The sequence below is a fragment of the Rhinatrema bivittatum genome, chromosome 9 (genome assembly GCF_901001135.1).
Source record: "Rhinatrema bivittatum chromosome 9, aRhiBiv1.1, whole genome shotgun sequence".
Lineage (NCBI taxonomy): Eukaryota > Metazoa > Chordata > Amphibia > Gymnophiona > Rhinatrematidae > Rhinatrema > Rhinatrema bivittatum.
In genome coordinates this window covers 107,931,318-107,948,683 of record NC_042623.1, presented here as the reverse complement: position 1 = coordinate 107,948,683, position 17,366 = coordinate 107,931,318, and the positions used below count along the sequence as shown (strand labels likewise).

Here is a 17,366-nt window from a genome sequence, read left to right as displayed (position 1 = left end):
TGATAGAGGTGTTTAAAATCATGAGAGGCCTAGAACGGGTAAATGTGAATTGGTTATTTACTCTTTCGGATAATAGAAGGACTATGGGGTACTCCATGAAGTTAGCATGTAGCACCATTTAAAACTAATCGGAGAAAGTTCTTTTTCACTCAATGCACACTTAAGCTCTGGAATTTGTTGCCAGGGGATGTGGTTAGTACAGTTAGTGTAGCTGGGTTTAAAAATGGTTTGGATAAGTTCTTGGAGAAGCCCATTACCTGCTATTAATCAAGTTAACTTAGAAAATAGCCACTGCTATTACTAGCATCAGTAGCATGGGATAGACTTAGGTTTTGGCTACTTGCCAGGTACTTATAGCCTGGATTGGCCACTGTTGAAAACAGGATGCTGGGCACGATGGACCCTTGGTCTGACCCAATATGGCATGTTCTTATATTCTTATAAATATGCAGGTATTTACCAAGGTTTCAAAGACCAGCAAATTAAAAGCTGAGACATTAGTTGTGCAGGGGAAGCCTCCCACTGGGCAGGCAGAGGAATATGCCAGGGTGGTGGTGGTGCAAATACTAGGGGAGGCAGCATCCATGAGCCTGTTGCAGCCAAAGAACATTCCATGAAGGCTATGGGTAGCATTCGCTAGAATATCTTACACCAGAATGCAGTCATGGCTTACAGTTCCTGCTGCAGTAACTGGCCAAGATCCTGCATCTCTTGATTTTATTCCCTGCATTGCTTCCAGCATCACTTCCTCCAGGGCTTGATATCCTGCCTTAAGCCTACAAGAATTTCTGCCACTCTGCCATTTTGTTGTTGAATGTGGCTCTCAGCTGGAGTGAAAGGTATCTCATCCTAATCTCTTGCAGAAAAACTGCCATCTTCAATGTCTCTTCCTTCTCTCTCATCAACAGCCTGTCTCAAGACTTCAGGAGTAGATGGTTCGCTGTACATGGGCATGATCTTGTCCTGCAACAAAGCCTGGGTGCACTCTTCATCAGTAGCCACATCCCTATAAGGGTCCTGTCTGTCAGCAGCTGACTCTGCAGATCCCTCCTTTTCATCCTCACTCTCTTCCTCTTTTGCTGCCAAGCCCCTGTGTCCCAGCCACTGGGACACAGGGGCCACTGTGTCCCAGCCCATCAGAGTCATGTTTAGTCTGATCTCCTGCAAAAAGCATGAAGTGCACAAATGCCATTACTATCTGGCCTTTTCTCTTCCTACCCAATGGACCTTCTTTCTAAGCATGAAGAACAGTGCAATGGGCCCCACTCTACGGCCTCCAGCTACTCAATAAACTTCTAGTTTAGCATTCCCTTGAGCTATACCTGTATACACTTTTTATTAAAGAACAAGCATGGACAGAAAGAGGACTGGACAGCTATGGGTAAGTCTTGGCTGCAGGCCTTATCTGTCTTTTGGATTGATGAATATCTCAACATATGTACATGTCTATATACATGTATGGTTAAAAAATGTATAATAGTTATGATATGCAAGAATTTTATATGCCCTTCTTACAAATATTGCTCACCTTGAAGGTCTTGTAAACAGGTGTCCATATCTTCAGTCCCTCACACTGCTGCCTCTGAAATAGTGCTAAGGATTATCTGTTCAGCTTGGGTGAAGGTAATCGGCCTTGCAGGTCCCTCAACCCTCATTCTAGCCTGCTTACTCATGAACTTGTGTTTGAGGTCTTGCCACTTGGATGAAGGTCTTGTACACTCCTATTATGGAAGACAGTATTCAGTCGATAGCAGATCTTCTCGCAGGTCTGCTCTCTTCTGTAGGATCCCATATTCCTTGGCTCCTTCCCATTCAAGATTTTCTGGACCTTCATTACCTCCTTGACAAGAGGATCCACTCCCATAGCTGGAAGTTAGGCTTCCTAACCAGGGCTCTCCTCCTTTCAGAGAGTTAGGAAGATAGGTTATGAAACCTGCCCTTATATGCTCAAATACGTGCATAAACGCAACATAAATACATGTTTAAAAGGGCAAGGTTTACACATACAAAATGTACGTGAACATTTATAAAACAGCATTTGTTTGTGCAGAATCTGTATATAGGTGTATTCACTATATATACACACAAGTTTAGTGTCTATAAATTGTGGTATATGCATATATTTTTCTTAATACGTGTGTATAGCTGGTCCATAATAGAGGTATCAGATGGCTCCTGGTTATTAAGAACATAAGAAATTGCCATGCTGGGTCAGACCAAGGGTCCATCAAGCCCAGCATCCTGTTTCCAACAGAGGCCAAACCAGGCCACAAGAACCTGGCAATTACCCAAACACTAACAAGATCCCATGCTACTGATGCAATTAATAGCAGTGGCTATTCCCTAAGTAAACTTGATTAATAGCAGTTAATGGACTTCTCCTCCAAGAACTTATCCAAACCTTTTTTGAACCCAGCTACACTAACTGCACTAACCACATCCTCTGGCAACAAATTCCAGAGCTTAATTGTGCGATGAGTGAAAAAGAATTTTCTCCGATTAATCTTAAATGTGCTACTTGCTAACTTCACAGAATGCCCCCTAGTCTTTCTATTATTTGAAAGTGTAAATAACCGATTCACATCTACTTGTTCAAGACCTCTCATGATCTTAAAGTTATTAGGGACAGGCTGAACCAGTCCTACTTTTATCCCCATTGTCTTCAATGGGGTAAAATTAGCCTTTCCCTGATGACCTGGGGCCATCTGGTAACCCTATTCCATAAGCTAAATACTGGAAAACAAGGCATGTGTGGAAGACTGACTAATAATCTGAAGCCTTGCACTTTCTTTTATTGGCCTTAGTTTTCTAATCTCTATAGTTGGTATTTAATCCAAGAAGACGAGACTATTCATTCACCTATAAACAATCTTTTTAACAGTAGTATAGGTCCTATGTATTAGAATACATTGTACAGTAGATATAGCAAATGAGACCCTGTAGAATAATTTCTACAGGGTCTCATTTGCTATATCTACTGTACAAACTCCATTTAGTGTACCTACAGTCTGGATGGGAAGCAGCTGAAGGAATTGACAGTTCTGACCCAGCTTCAGATGAGTAGCCCGCTTTATCTGGGTCCTTCTCCATTATAAGTGGTGCAGGTAGGTGAGGGAGCCAAGGTAATGGAAACATCAAAGAGTCCCTGATTGCTCACAGCTGGGAGCTTTAATGTTAGAGCCCTCAAATACTCCTTTTGCCTACATGCCTAGTAGAAGACAGGGGTCTAGGGGAAACCTATGTTTTGGCAGGCTGACCTCCAGCGGCATGTGGGCCTTCCAGAGATATAAGTGTGGGCATAGCAATGAAGGGATTTCCAGCTGGAAGCCTTGTGGAAATAATGTGGCCTCTACTCCATGTAAGCAGGAAAAAGGTATGGCTAAGTCCTGTAATTACATCAGATACCTGCTGAATACCTGGCTGGAATTAATTTCCATGGGGTAAGTGACTTTGTGCCCTATTACTTTCATTTATAGCTTTTGGGAGGTAAGAGGTGAATAATTAAAATTTGATGCACACAGCTTCTGCTGAAAGGTGCTCCTACCTGCACCTCTGTATGACACCTCTTTTCTGCTGGAAGGTTTTCAGTTGGTGAATGGGCCACTAAATGTGAGCTCCTTGTCTCCCCATTGTTTGATGTTAGCAGTGGTAAAGCAGACAAGATGTTTCCCTGTCTAACAATGTTTGTGGCTTGGTAGCAATCACATCCCTGGCACTTTGAGGAGTTAAAACCTATGTGATGACTTACGGCCAATAAGCGTTGTGCCCATTACAGCAAAAATGTTCAGGGGAGCTATGTATAGAATGCAGCCCTAAATAAACTGGAGCAAAACTCAGGCAGCTGAAAGGATAGTTGAGTGGAGGATAGAGGTTAGAGGACAGAGCTGCAAGTACAGCTACATGCATGCCAGTGTGTGGGTGTGAGAATGGGTGCAGCAGGCTGTCCTTAAAGGGGATAGTCTCCGGGAGGACATGGTCCTTAGCAGGTATGAAAAGACTATAGACAAAAAAGGTAAATATTAAATAAATGTTTATATAAAATATAAACAATCAAAGGAGATGCAATAGGATACAAAGTCCTTGCACATGGACATCAAGTGTCTATATCAAGCTTTATTTAGCATGGCAGCTCTGCTGTTTTATAACAAAAGTAATACTTCAAACGGGTCCCCCGACACGGACCCCATGTTTCGCCAAAAGGCTGCATCGGGAGGGACAATTGAACAGCAAGTTTCCAATCTCAAGCAATGTTAACACAGGGTGCCTGTGTTTGATGTTAGCAGTGGTGAAGCAGACAAGATGTTTTCTTGTATAACAATGTTTGTGGCTTGGTAGCAATCACATCTCTGGCACTTTGAGGAGTTAAGACCTAAGTGATGACTTAGGGCGCCTTTTGGCCAAACATGGGGTCCGTGTCGGGGGACCCGTTTGAAGTATTACTTTTGTTATAAAACAGCAGAGCTGCCATGCTAAATAAAGCTTGATATCGACACTTGATGTCCATGTGCAAGGACTTTGTATCCTACTGCATCTCTTTTGATTGTTTATCTGATTCCTGAGTGCAGCTTTTTTCTCTGTTCCTGCTTGTGGATTATATAAAATATAAAACCTTTAAAAGTGTGTACAAAATTTTAAAAAAATGGGGGTAGAGGTGGAAAAAACTAGAGCAAAATCTATTTACATAAATTAAAGGGCTCAGGAACCACTGGAGACCGGGTCCTGATAGCTCTAGGGCAGGGGTCGGGAACCCATGGCTCGCGAGCCAGATATGGCTCTTTTGAGGGCTGCATCTGGCTCGCAGACAAGTGTCGCCATACTTCGCGGTTCCCCGCTGACCCAGCTGCTCCCCGGTCCTCCGCCGCCCGGGCTTAAAATGCTGTCAGCCCGGGCGGAACGCGGCAGGACAGCTGGAGTCAGCGGCACCGGCGTGCTCTCTTCTCCTCCCCTCCCCCTCCCCCTCCCCCGCGGCCCGGAAGAGGAAGTGGAGAGCATCGGGTGCCTGCGCGGGAAGAAGAGACCACACTAGCGTGGTCTCTTCTTCCGCGCAGGCACCCGATGCTCACCACTTCCTCTTCCGGGCCGCGGGGGGGAGGAGAAGAGAGCACGCCGACTGGAGTCATCCGGGTGCCTGCGCGGGAGTCATCGGGTGTCAGCCGGGTGCCAGCGCTGGAGTCATCGGGTGCCTGCGCGGGAAGACCCGCGCAGGCACGCTAGTGTCCGGGAAGAAGACTGCAGCGCGGCTCGGAGGAAAATGAAAATCTTCAACCGCGGCCGATGGGACTCCGCCTTCGCCTCCGCGAGGGCTGAAAATGAAGGAGGTTAGTGTTGGGAGGTGGCTGCTGCTGCCGCGAGTTCCCGGGGGGGGGGGGGAAGGGGGAGAGAGAGAGTGAATGAATGAGCGAGCAAGCATGTGTGTTTGAGATCCTGTGTGTGTGAGTGAGAGATTGCATGTATGTGAATGATTGAGAGCCTGTATATGTGAAAGAGAGTATGTCTGTGATTGAGATCCTGCCTGTGAGAGAGAGAGCATGAATGTAAGTTTACCATTGGGAACCTGTATGTGTAAGTTTGTAATTGAAAACCTGTTTGTTTGAAAGAGTATGTGTGTATGATTGAGATCCTTTGTGTGTGAGAGAGATCATGTGTATGTATGATTAAGAGCCTGTGTGTATAAGTAAGAGAGAGATCATGTGTGTCTGACAGCTGGTTTAGGTGATGGAGCATGTGAGTATGTGATTGAGAGCCTGTGTTTAAATGAGAGAGAGAGAGACCATGTGTGTCTGTGTGATTGAGAGCTGATTTAGGTGAGGGAGCATGTGAGTATGTGATTGAGAGCCTGTGTTTAAATGAGAGAGAGAGACCATGTGTGTATGTGTGTGATTGAGAGCTGATTTAGGTGAGGGAGTATGTGATTTAGAGCCTGTGTGTAAATGAGAGAGAGAGAGACCATGTGTGTCTGTGTGATTGAGAGCTGATTTAGGTGAGGGAGCATGTGAGTATGTGATTGAGAGCCTGTGTTTAAATGAGAGAGAGAGACCATGTGTGTATGTGTGTGATTGAGAGCTGATTTAGGTGAGGGAGCATGTGAGTATGTGATTGAGAAGCCTGTGTGTAAATGAGAGAAAGAGAGGACATGTTTGTAAGCATGTGAATGAGAGTCTGTGTGTGAGAGAAAAAGACAGCATGTATTTATGTGATTGAAAGCCTGTGTGTGTGTAAGCGTGAAAAGATAGACAGCATGTGTGTAAATGTGTAATTAAGAGCCTATATAAGTGAGAGAGAAAAAACATTTGTATATGTGAGTGACTGAGAGCATGTGTGTATAGGTGTGTCATTGAGAGCCAGTGTGAGAGAGAGCGCTGGTATGTGACTGAGAGAGGAGAAAGTTCCAAGCAAACCACCCCACCTCCTGCTAATTCAGAACAATCTCAGGACACCTGGATATCAAACGTTCCCAGGTATGCAGAGCAAAAAAATTTTTGTATCCTTATTATTTTTCATTACTGGATCTTTGTGTCTGCTATTTTGAAATATTTTGTTGGTATCTGGAAATGTTTTATATGAGTTTTTAATTATTGGATATTCCACTCATCAGCTGTTTCGAAATATGTTCTTTTTGTTAGTACAGTTTTACTGCTGATGATTTTATATTTCTTGATTTGTTTTATAAGGATGTGTGATGTTTCTTTTTTCCTTTGTTACACTGCATACAGAGACTCTGGCTTGTTGCAGTTTCCAATTCAGTTTTTGTCTGCATGCTTCTTGTTATGCGTTTTGGTCTCTTTATTCTATGTTAGGTGAGGGACAGCACGTGATTCAGGTGAGGTTTTCTGCTGGCGTGTAGTTTCTGTGTAGGACTCTATAGCAGCCTGACTTGGTCCGTTTTCCTAATAGGAGATGTATTGGTGTCTTAAGGCCTGGTGTAATATTTTCAGAGACTTATTGTACTTTAAAAGTGTGATCTTACATAAAATGCACACATTTACTTGTATTTAGTTTTAAACATATTGTATGGCTCTCATGGAATTACATTTTAAAATATGTGGCGTTTATGGCTCTCTCAGCCAAAAAGGTTCCTGACCCCTGCTCTAGGGAGTTGGGGAGCTGAGGAATTTGCCTCATGTCCATCAGCTCAAGAGCAGTCATGAAGCAAGTGAAACCAGAAGTGTGAATGCATGTGTGAAGTACATGCATACTTAATTTCTCAAGTATGAACAAAATTGTGCGTGAACTGAGTACACACATACTTTAGGGGGTATGGATACATGTATTTTAGAACTTGTGCAGATGGATCCGCTCAGATTCTAAAATACTATTATTAAATCTATGCGGATCCACATACGCATGTCCTGTATATAGGTCCACAAGGAGTTGTTTAAAAGATATCCTCTAAATATACAACATACTACTAATCCAATCTAAACAGTAGCACAGTTCACATAATACTAGATCCTGGCATGCAACGGAGAATATTATAACTGGTTTAAAAAATATATCCTTTTACTAACTAAAACATACAGAGCCCTGTGTGGGTAAGGCAGAAATATTATGTTTCATGGCCTTACTGAAGATAATTCCTTACTAAACCAATCAAGCCACATAATAACAGCATTCTAACACCAACTACAGGTCCTTGGAGACCAGTTTGTGTGTGGCCTGAATTTCATTTGTCTCCCTATAACAGATGTGTTGGATGAGGATAATGTTACTTTATAGATTAACCTATCTTTTCATTAATCCAATACTGCCATCTTACCCTCATTCTTTCTTTCTTGTTTAAAGAAAAACAATTTTACTGAATACCTGATAACAGTTCACGATTAATGCTTAAGATAAAGTGGACACCTGTTAGTAGTCTTATCAAACAGCTGCATTTGCAACTTAAGCAATATAAGAAAACAGACTTGATTGTTAAATTTAGTTCATATAAATGAAGTCCGGTGCCCAAATTTGAATAAAACTTCAAAACACAGGGATCATATCTAAATAAGCATCAGTCCATAAACCTTAATTTTTATTTTCTGGTCCTAAGTTTCCTTGTGTCCTTTTAGGATTTTATCTACAACAACATAAGCCTTCATTTGCAGCTACTTTGGGTTTTTCTTAATTATTTGGGGAAAAAAGTTATCATGCAAGCACAGAAGCAAAGGTCTGAATAGAAACAGTCCTATACTGTAAAAAGTCAAATCATACATCCATATAGATATATTTTAAAATTTACATTCTGCCTTTTGTGATATGTATATTATATTCATGTACAGTAGGTATTTCCCTATCCGCAGAAGGCACTATTTGCTAAGCATTTTTGCCATTGATACAAAATAGCAGCAAACCTTTAGCAATTAGGCTCCTAACTGGGTCATTTATCAAAATGCGCTAAGGCGTTTTTCGCATGCGAAAAGCCCTTAACGCATGTGAAAACGCCTTTAACACATGCAATAGCACCATATCGTATGGTGCGATGCAAATCCGAAAAAGAGGAGGGGTTAGGGGCGGGAGTGGGTTTACCATTTTGCGAAGCCCTATCGCACAGCTTTAACACTGATTTTAGCTACACCTTTGTCAGTTGTGTTAAGCCAGAGACACTATCCATAATGCCCTCACCCTAGATAGGTATTTATATCTCTATGGGAGGCCCATCTAGTACCTCAAAGTAAGGTTTAAGTATTAGTGTAGGGGGTTAGGGGCCACTTTGACACTCAATGTGAGACGTACGAACAGAACAGTGTTCTCTTGTGAAGATTTGATGACCCTTGGAGTGAGGAAACTCACCCAAGGATGAGATTTGTAAAATGTTCTCTCAACCTAGCTTGATGTTACCCAGGTAGAGAGTCCATCAAGCTAGGTTGAGAGAACACTGCACAAATCTCATCTTTGGGTGAGTTTCCTCACTCCGAGGGTCATCAAATCTTCACAAGAGAGCACGGTTCTGTTTGTACGTCTCACATTGAATGTCAAAGTGGCCCCTAACCCCCTACACTAATACCTAAACCTCACTTCCAGTTACTAGATGGGCCTCCCATAGAGATATAAATACCTATCTAGGGTGAGGGCATTGTGGCTAGTCAGTCTCTCTCTCTCTCCTCAGTGTCCCTGGTATGTAGGAAATACCACATTCTGGCACTTATCTCAAAGTGCGAAAAAGTTATTGCAATTTGCAGTAATTTAGCTCTTCGCATAGGTATTAGTGCAAATTGCAATAAAATGCCTATTACCATAAAACAAGCCCCTTTTTCTATCGCATGCGGTATTTAGTGCATTTTGACAAATCCAGGCCTAAGTTTGTACTTGAGGCAATGGAATCTAAAGTGACCGCCCAAGGTCTCAAGGAGTGTCAGCAGGATTGGAACCCTGGCTTCACTATACTAAGGAAAAAAGCTCCAGATGTATGAGGTATGCAACTCACTCACTGATAAAAAAAAACCAAACCCAAAACTATGTATAAAAACATAACATTTAAAAGGTATGTCAGAAATATTTACAGATGTATAAATGGTAGAAACAAAAAACTAAAAATGCTATTCATCTGCAACTACTTAGCATTTAAAACACTACAGCAAACGTTCTTATTCTAACTCAAATATCCTGTGCAACCCACACATCACACTCTCTCTGCCTTACTCAGTCTTCACAAACATAGAACATGAGAATCATAACATAGTGTGCTATTACAATCAGGAAAAGAAAGATAACTTTGCCATACTTAAGGTACTGATTTTGAAAGCACCCCCAAAAGTACACAGAAAAGCGCATAACAAATGATACATGGTAGAATACAGAAAGGTGGATGAATTAATACAAGTTTGAAAGCTGACAACGGTAAAGACTTCAACTTCTCTTACAGTTTGTTCAGCTCCAAAATATTTTGCGCCCCTCCCCTAATATCAAACTCACAAAAACCAAGGGTTAAGTTTGCTAGCTAATTCATATACTAGGTGAAGAACCTTTTTGCTCATTTGCTAGCTAATTCATATACTAGGTGAAGAACCTTTTTGCTCATTTGACCAACACTATAGAATAACTTACCAGTCCAGAAACAGATCTGGTGAAGTTCTAAGTAGGTTAAAAACATATTTGCTTAAGAAAGCTTTTTTTTTGGGGGGGGGGGGGGGGGGGGCTGATGGATGAGGGATGACTGGGCAATAATGAGGTCGGGCCAAAACTCAAAAGTGCTGGTCTTAGTCCTGTTAGTGTAAGTTGGAATGTGATAAATTGCAGGAGGACCGGGTGAGACTGGAAAATTGGGCATCCAAATGGCAGATGAAATTTAATGTTGATAAGTACAAGGTGATGCATATAGGGAAAAATAACCCATGCTAAAGTTACACGATGTTAGTCTCCATATTAGGGGCTACCAACCAGTCTGCTGCGGCTGACAAAAAAGCAAACAATGTTAGGAATTATTAGGAAGGGCATGGTGAATAAAACAGAAAATGTAATAATGCCTCTGTATCGCTTCATGGTGTGACCACACCTTGAATACTGTGTACAATTCTGGTCACCGCATCTCAAAAAAAGATATAGTTGCGATAGAGAAGGTAAAGAGAAGGGCAACCAAAATGATAAAGGGGATGGAACAGCTCCCCTATGAGGAAAGGCTGAAGAGGTTAGGGCTGTTCAACTTGGAGAAGAGATGGCAGAGGGGGGATATGATAGAGGTGTTTAAAATCATGAGAGGTCTAGAACGGGTAAATGTGAATTGGTTATTTACTCTTTCAGATAATAGAAGGACTAGGAGGCACTCCATGAAGTTAGCATTTAGCACATTTAAAACTAATTGGAGAAAGTTCTTTTTCACTCAAGGCACAATTAAACTCTGGAATTTGTTGCCAGGGGATGTGGTTAGTGCAGTTAGTGTATCTGGGTTTTAAAAAGGTTTGGATAAGTTCTTGGAGAAATCCATTACCTGCTATTAATCAAGTTGACTTAGAAAATAGCCACTTCTATTACTAGCAACAGTAACATAGGATATACTTAGTTTTTGGGTACTTGCCAGGTACTTATAAGCCTGGATTGGCCACTGCTGGAAACAGGATGCTGGGCTTGATGGACCCTTGGTCTGACCCAGTATGGCATGTTTTTATATTCCTGTTTTAATGTAAATGAAGATTTATGTTTTTAGCTGTAATTTCTGCACAATTTTGGTTGAGAAAAGTGGAATACAAATGTTTAAATAAATAGATATAGACTTAAAAAATAAATAGAATACTTTGCTTTCTGGGTGAGGAAAAGAGTAAACTGAATGGGATTAAGGTTAGGGATGGCCAGAATCGAAAACAAGATAAAGAAGCCTAGGAAGGAAGATTTACTCACAATACAAATTAATAATAATATACTTCTTTAGATTAAAAAACAAACGAATAAGTTTTCCATATCAGTTTTTAAAACCAGGCTTCAATGCCCTTTTTTTCCAGTTAGTTCCAACCTAGCATCAGTTTTCTCACTCATAACCAGAACATAACTACCTGTTAGCTTTCAATCGTTCCCAGTCAAAAAGGGAATTACAATTCTCCTTCTAAAAAGAACGATCCTTACCACAAAGTCTCTGTTTTATGTAAAAGTTCTTTCGCTGCCTTAATGCTTAAGCACATGAGCTAATTACAGAGGTTTAATGCTTTTCAGAGGGGAGTGGATAGTAATCAGAACTAAAATCACCACAATAATCATGCTACTCACGAGTTTCAAAAAGTGAATATGCAATAATTTTTTCAAACCCAATAGCATTGTAAATGATGCCTATATACAGTTGTGCTCATAAGTTTACATACCCCTGGCAGAATTTGTAACATGTTTAGCATTTTAAGAAAACATGAGTGATCAGATAAAACATCTATTATTTTTAATGTATTTCAAATTAAAACTTTTATGCATCACAGAATAACACAATCATTAAACAAACCGTAGCAATATGGGAAATAATAAAATGGTCCTGTTCAAAAGTTTGAATAACCTTGAATGTTTGGGCTGATAATATACACTCAAGTTGACACACAGGTTGAGATGACAATGAAGGGTAGGTATCCACCCCTGTGCCTTGTCTGATTGTAATTAGTGTCTGTGTATAAACAGTCAATGAGTTTCTTAGTTCTTGAGAAACTCTTGGGCATTTCATCCAGGGCTACACTGACTTTGGTAGTTACTGAAGCATGGGGAAAGCAAAAACTGTTAAAGGATTTGTGAGCAAAAGTAGTTCAACTTTATAAATCAGGAAAAGGATACAAAAAAAAGATATCCAAAGATTTGAAAATGCCAATTGGTAATATTCAAACTCTGATCAAGAAGTAGAAATTTATGGGTTATGTTAATACCAAGATAGACCAAGAAAGATTTCAGACACATCTGCCAGGAAAATTTGTCAGGATGCAAAGAAAAACCCACAAGTAACTTCTACTGAAATACAGGCTTCTCTTAAACAAAGTGGAGTGGGTGTTTCAGCATGCCCAATAAGGAGATACTTGAACAAAAATGGGCTGCATGATAGTTGCCAGAAAATAGCCACTGCTGTACCAATGCCACAAAACAGTCAACTTACAATAGACCAAACAGCACCTAGAGAAGCCTCAAAACTTCTGGAACAAAATAAATTGGAGTGATGAGACCAAAATTGAACTTTATGGTCACAACCATAAACGCTACGAAGAGAAGCACACCATCCCCACTGTGAAGCATGGAGGTGGATATCTCTGCTGTTTTGGGGGGATGTGAGATACAGCAGCACAGGGAATTTAGTCAAAGTTGATGGGAGGTTGAATACAGCATCTTATCAGAAAATATTGGAGGAGAATTTGCATTCATCAATCAAGAAGTGGCACATGGGATACACCCGGACTTTCCAGCATGACAATGATTCAAAACATAAGGTTAAGTTGACCTTTCAATGGCTGCAGCAGAAGAAAGTGAAGGTTCTGGAGTGGTCATCACAGTTTCCTGATCTCAACATTATTGAGCCACTTTGGGGAGAACTCAAACATGCAGTTCATGCTAGATAACCAAAGAATTTACAGGATTTTGCCACTTTTTGCCAAGAGGAATGGGTAGCTTTACTACATGAGAAAATAAAGGACCTCATTCACAACTATCACAAAAGACTGCAAGACATCATTAATGCAAAAGGGGGCAATATTAAGAACTAAGGGTATGTAAACATTTGAACAGGACCATTTGATTAGTTCCCTTATTGCTATGGTTTGTTTAATGATTGTGCTATTAAAAGTAACAGATATGTTTTGTTTGATCACTCATATTTGCTTAAAATGCTACATATCTTACAAATTCTGCCAGGGGTATGTAAACTTATGAGTACAACTGTATAAACACAGGATACCTATTTCAGCTTTACATCTACATGTAACTTTAAGAACTTAGAAAAGGAAGCTAGGAGCCTAAGAGTAATAAGTATCATATTACACATTTCCTAATGGCTGGTTTGAGAGCAGTGCTGTGGTTTCAACTGTGACAGATTAATTGAAGAATGCTGGCAAAATGTCATTTTTGGATGCTGACGTTTGGGTTCAGACAAACAGTTTAATATTCTGATTTGCGGGATTGAAACTAAATCAAATATTATAATGTAATGAATGATATTTGAAGTAAATACTTGTAAATTATATGATAAATAAAATATTAATATTCTGATTTGCTAAGTATGGAAGGTAAGACCAGTTTGGTATAGGCCATTATATCATGTGGTTAAAAACAGTCGTGCTAGATGCCTCAGTATCTTCTGTTGCCGAAAAAGTTTCTGAAGTTAATTGTTTAAATTTTTATTCTTGTCAGTCATCTAAACCAATCACGAAAAGAAAATAAATTACATACGTCTAAAGATAATAATTGAGACTGAAAGATGTTAATGCAGATTTCTTAAATAAGCAACTTAAAACCAAATGCACCTAATGTACTTATGACAATTTATAGCTATTAAAATCTTAAACAGTTTGGATACTATTATCACATTTTGAAGCAATGATGAATGACAATGAATCATTAGAAACACTATATACAAAAAAAAGAAGAGAAAGAAAATCACAAGATCACAATATCTCTGTATTGATTCATGAAGCAATCACACCTTGAATATTATATGCAGGTCGGGTCACCCCATCTCAAAAAAGATATAGCTGAACTAGAAAAGATACAGAGATAGGTGATACAAATGATAAAGGGAATGTAACAGCTTTCCCATGAGAAAAGGCTGAATAGATTAGGGCTCTTCAGCATGAAGAAGAGATGGCTGAAAAGATTTATAGAAATCTATAAATTCACAAGTGAGATGGAATAGATAAACAGGAAATGGTTAATTACTATAGTGATAAGAGTATGCTACCGTCCACCTGGTCAAGATGGTGAGACAGACTGTGAAATGCTAAGAGAAATTAGGGAAGCTAACCAAATTGGTAGTGCGGTAATAATGGGAGACTTCAATTACCACGAATATTATTACAGTTTGTCCAATGTACAACGAACAACAATATATTTCAAATACGTTGTAAACAAGGATTTTAACTTTCTGTGTGCCAAATTTCATTTAATTTGTATGTAGGACCATCATAACACCCACGGTGTGCAAGCGAGTCAGCTTGTATTTTCACCCGCTACAGACTTCTCAGTTGAAGTATTAGGAGAATAACGTCCATTACAGTCCCTGAAGCAGCAGCCCTGCGAAACGTACGTCGGACTGGACCTTATTAAAATTGTTGGGTCTCCAAAGCGCGGTAGCACCATCAAAACAAGGGAAGTACCGTTCCACACTTTTTTACAAATAAGAAAAACTATATGCATTAATAAAGAGGACAGTAAGATAACCGGACCGATGATTAAATATGACCCATAGCGGGTGAAAATACAAGCTGACTCACTTGCACACCGTGGGTGTTATGATGGTCCTACATACAAATTAAATGAAATTTGGCACACAAAGTTAAAATCCTTGTTTACAACGTGTTTGAAAAATATAGACTTCAATTACCCCAATATTGACTGGGTAAATGTATCATCGGGTCACGCTAGAGAGATAACGTTCCTGGATGGAATAAATGATAGCTTTATGGAGCAACTGGTTCAGGAACAGATGAGAGAGGGAGCAATTTTAGATCTAATTCTCAGTGGTGCACAGGATTTGGTGAGAGAGGTAACGGTGGTGGGGCTGCTTGGCAATAGTGACCATAATATGATCAAATTTGAATTAATGACTGGAAGAGGAACAGTATGCAAATCCACGGCTCTCGTGCTAAACTTTCAAAAGGGAAACTTTGATAAAATGAGAAAAATTGTTAGAAAAAACACTGAAAGGAGCAGCTACAAAAGTAAAAAGTGTGCAAGATGCGTGGTCATTGTTAAAAAATACCATTCTAGAAGCACAGTCCAGATGTATTCCACACATTAAGAAAGGTGGAAAGAAGGCAAAACGATTACCGGCATGGTTAAAAGGGGAGGTGAAAGAAGTTATTTTAGCCAAAAGATCTTCATTCAAAAATTGGAAGAAGAATCCAACAGAGGAAAATAGGATAATGCATAAACGTTGACAAGTTAAATGTAAGACATTGATAAGACAGGCTAAGAGAGAATTTGAAAAGTTGGCTGTAGAGGCAAAAACTCACAGTAAAAACGTTTTTAGATATATTCGAAACAGAAAGCCTGTGAGGGAGTCAGTTGGACCGTTAGATGATCGAGGGGTTAAAGGGGCACTTAGAGAAGATAAGGCCATCGCGGAAAGATTAAATGACTTCTTTGCTTCAGTGTTTACTGAAGAGGATGATGGGGAGGTACCCGTATTGGAGAAGGTTTTCATGGGTAATGATTCAGAAGGACTGAATCAAATCACGGTGAACCTAGAAGATGTGGTAGACCTGACTGACAAACTGAAGAGTAGTAAATCACCTGGACCGGATGGTATACACCCCAGAGTTCTGAAGGAACTAAAAATTGAAATTTCAGACTTATTAGTAAAAATTTGTAACCCATCATTAAAATCATTCATTGTCCCTGAAGACTGGAGGATAGCTAATGTAACCCCAATATTTAAAAAGGGCTCCAGGGGCGATCCGGTAAACTACAGACCGGTTAGCCTGACGTCAGTGCCAGGAAAAATAGTGGAAAGTGTTCTAAATATCAAAATCACAGAACATATAGAAAGACATGATTTAATGGAACAAAGTCAGCATGGCTTTACCCAAGGCAAGTCTTGCCTCACAAATCTGCTTCACTTTTTTGAAGGCATTAATAAACATGTGGATAAAGGTGAACCGGTAGATGTAGTATACTTGGATTTTCAGAAGGCGTTTGACAAAGTTCCTCATGAGAGGCTTCTGGGAAAAGTAAAAAGTCATGGGATAGGCGGCGATGTCCTTTCATGGATTACAAACTGGCTAAAAGACAGGAAACAGAGAGTAGGATTAAATGGACAATTTTCTCAGTGGAAGGGAATGAGTAGTGGAGTGCCTCAGGGATCTGTATTGGGACGCTTACTTTTCAGTATATTTATAAATGATCTGGAAAGAAATACGATGAGTGAGATAATCAAATTTGCAGATGATACAAAATTGTTCAGAGTAGTTAAATCACAAGCATAAGATAAATTGCAGGAAGACCTTGTGAGACTGGAAAATTGGGCATCAAAATGGCAGATGAAATTTAATGTGGATAAGTGCAAGGTGATGCATATAGGGAAAAATAAACCATGCTATAGTTACACAATGTTAGGTTCCATATTAGGTGCTACCACCCAAGAAAGTGATCTAGGCGTCATAGTGGATAACACATTGAAATCGTCGGTTCAGTGCGCTGCAGCAGTCAAAAAAGCAAACAGAATGTTAGGAATTATTAGAAAGGGAATGGTGAATAAAACGGAAAATGTCATAATGCCTCTGTATCGCTCCATGGTGAGACCGCACCTTGAATACTGTGTACAATTCTGGTCACCGCATCTCAAAAAAGATACAATTGCGATGGAGAAGGTACAGAGAAGGGCGACCAAAATGATAAGGGGAATGGAACAGCTCCCCTATGAGGAAAGACTAAAGAGGTTAGGACTTTTCAGCTTGGAGAAGAGACGGCTGAGGGGGGATATGATAGAGGTGTTTAAAATCATGAGAGGTCTAGAATTGGTAGATGTGAATCAGTTATTTACTCTTTCGGATAATAGAAAGACTAGGGGGCACTCCATGAAGTTAGCATGTGGCACATTTAAAACTAATCGGATAAAGTTCTTTTTTACTCAACGCACAATTAAACTCTGGAATTTGTTGCCAGAGGATATGGTTAGTGCAGTTAGTATAGCTGTGTTTAAAAAAGGATTGGATAAGTTCTTGGAGGAGAAGTCCATTACCTGCTATTAATTAAGTTGACTTAGAAAATAGCCACTGCTATTA

The 17,366-nt window shown here is 40.1% G+C and overlaps 1 protein-coding gene across 11 annotated transcripts in view; it reads right to left on the bottom strand.

Moving 5' to 3' along the window:
• Positions 1 to 17,366, bottom strand: part of PPHLN1 (periphilin 1) — a 340,184-nt gene that overhangs the window by 32,997 nt on the left and 289,821 nt on the right. The gene's annotated exons all lie outside the window — the stretch shown is intronic.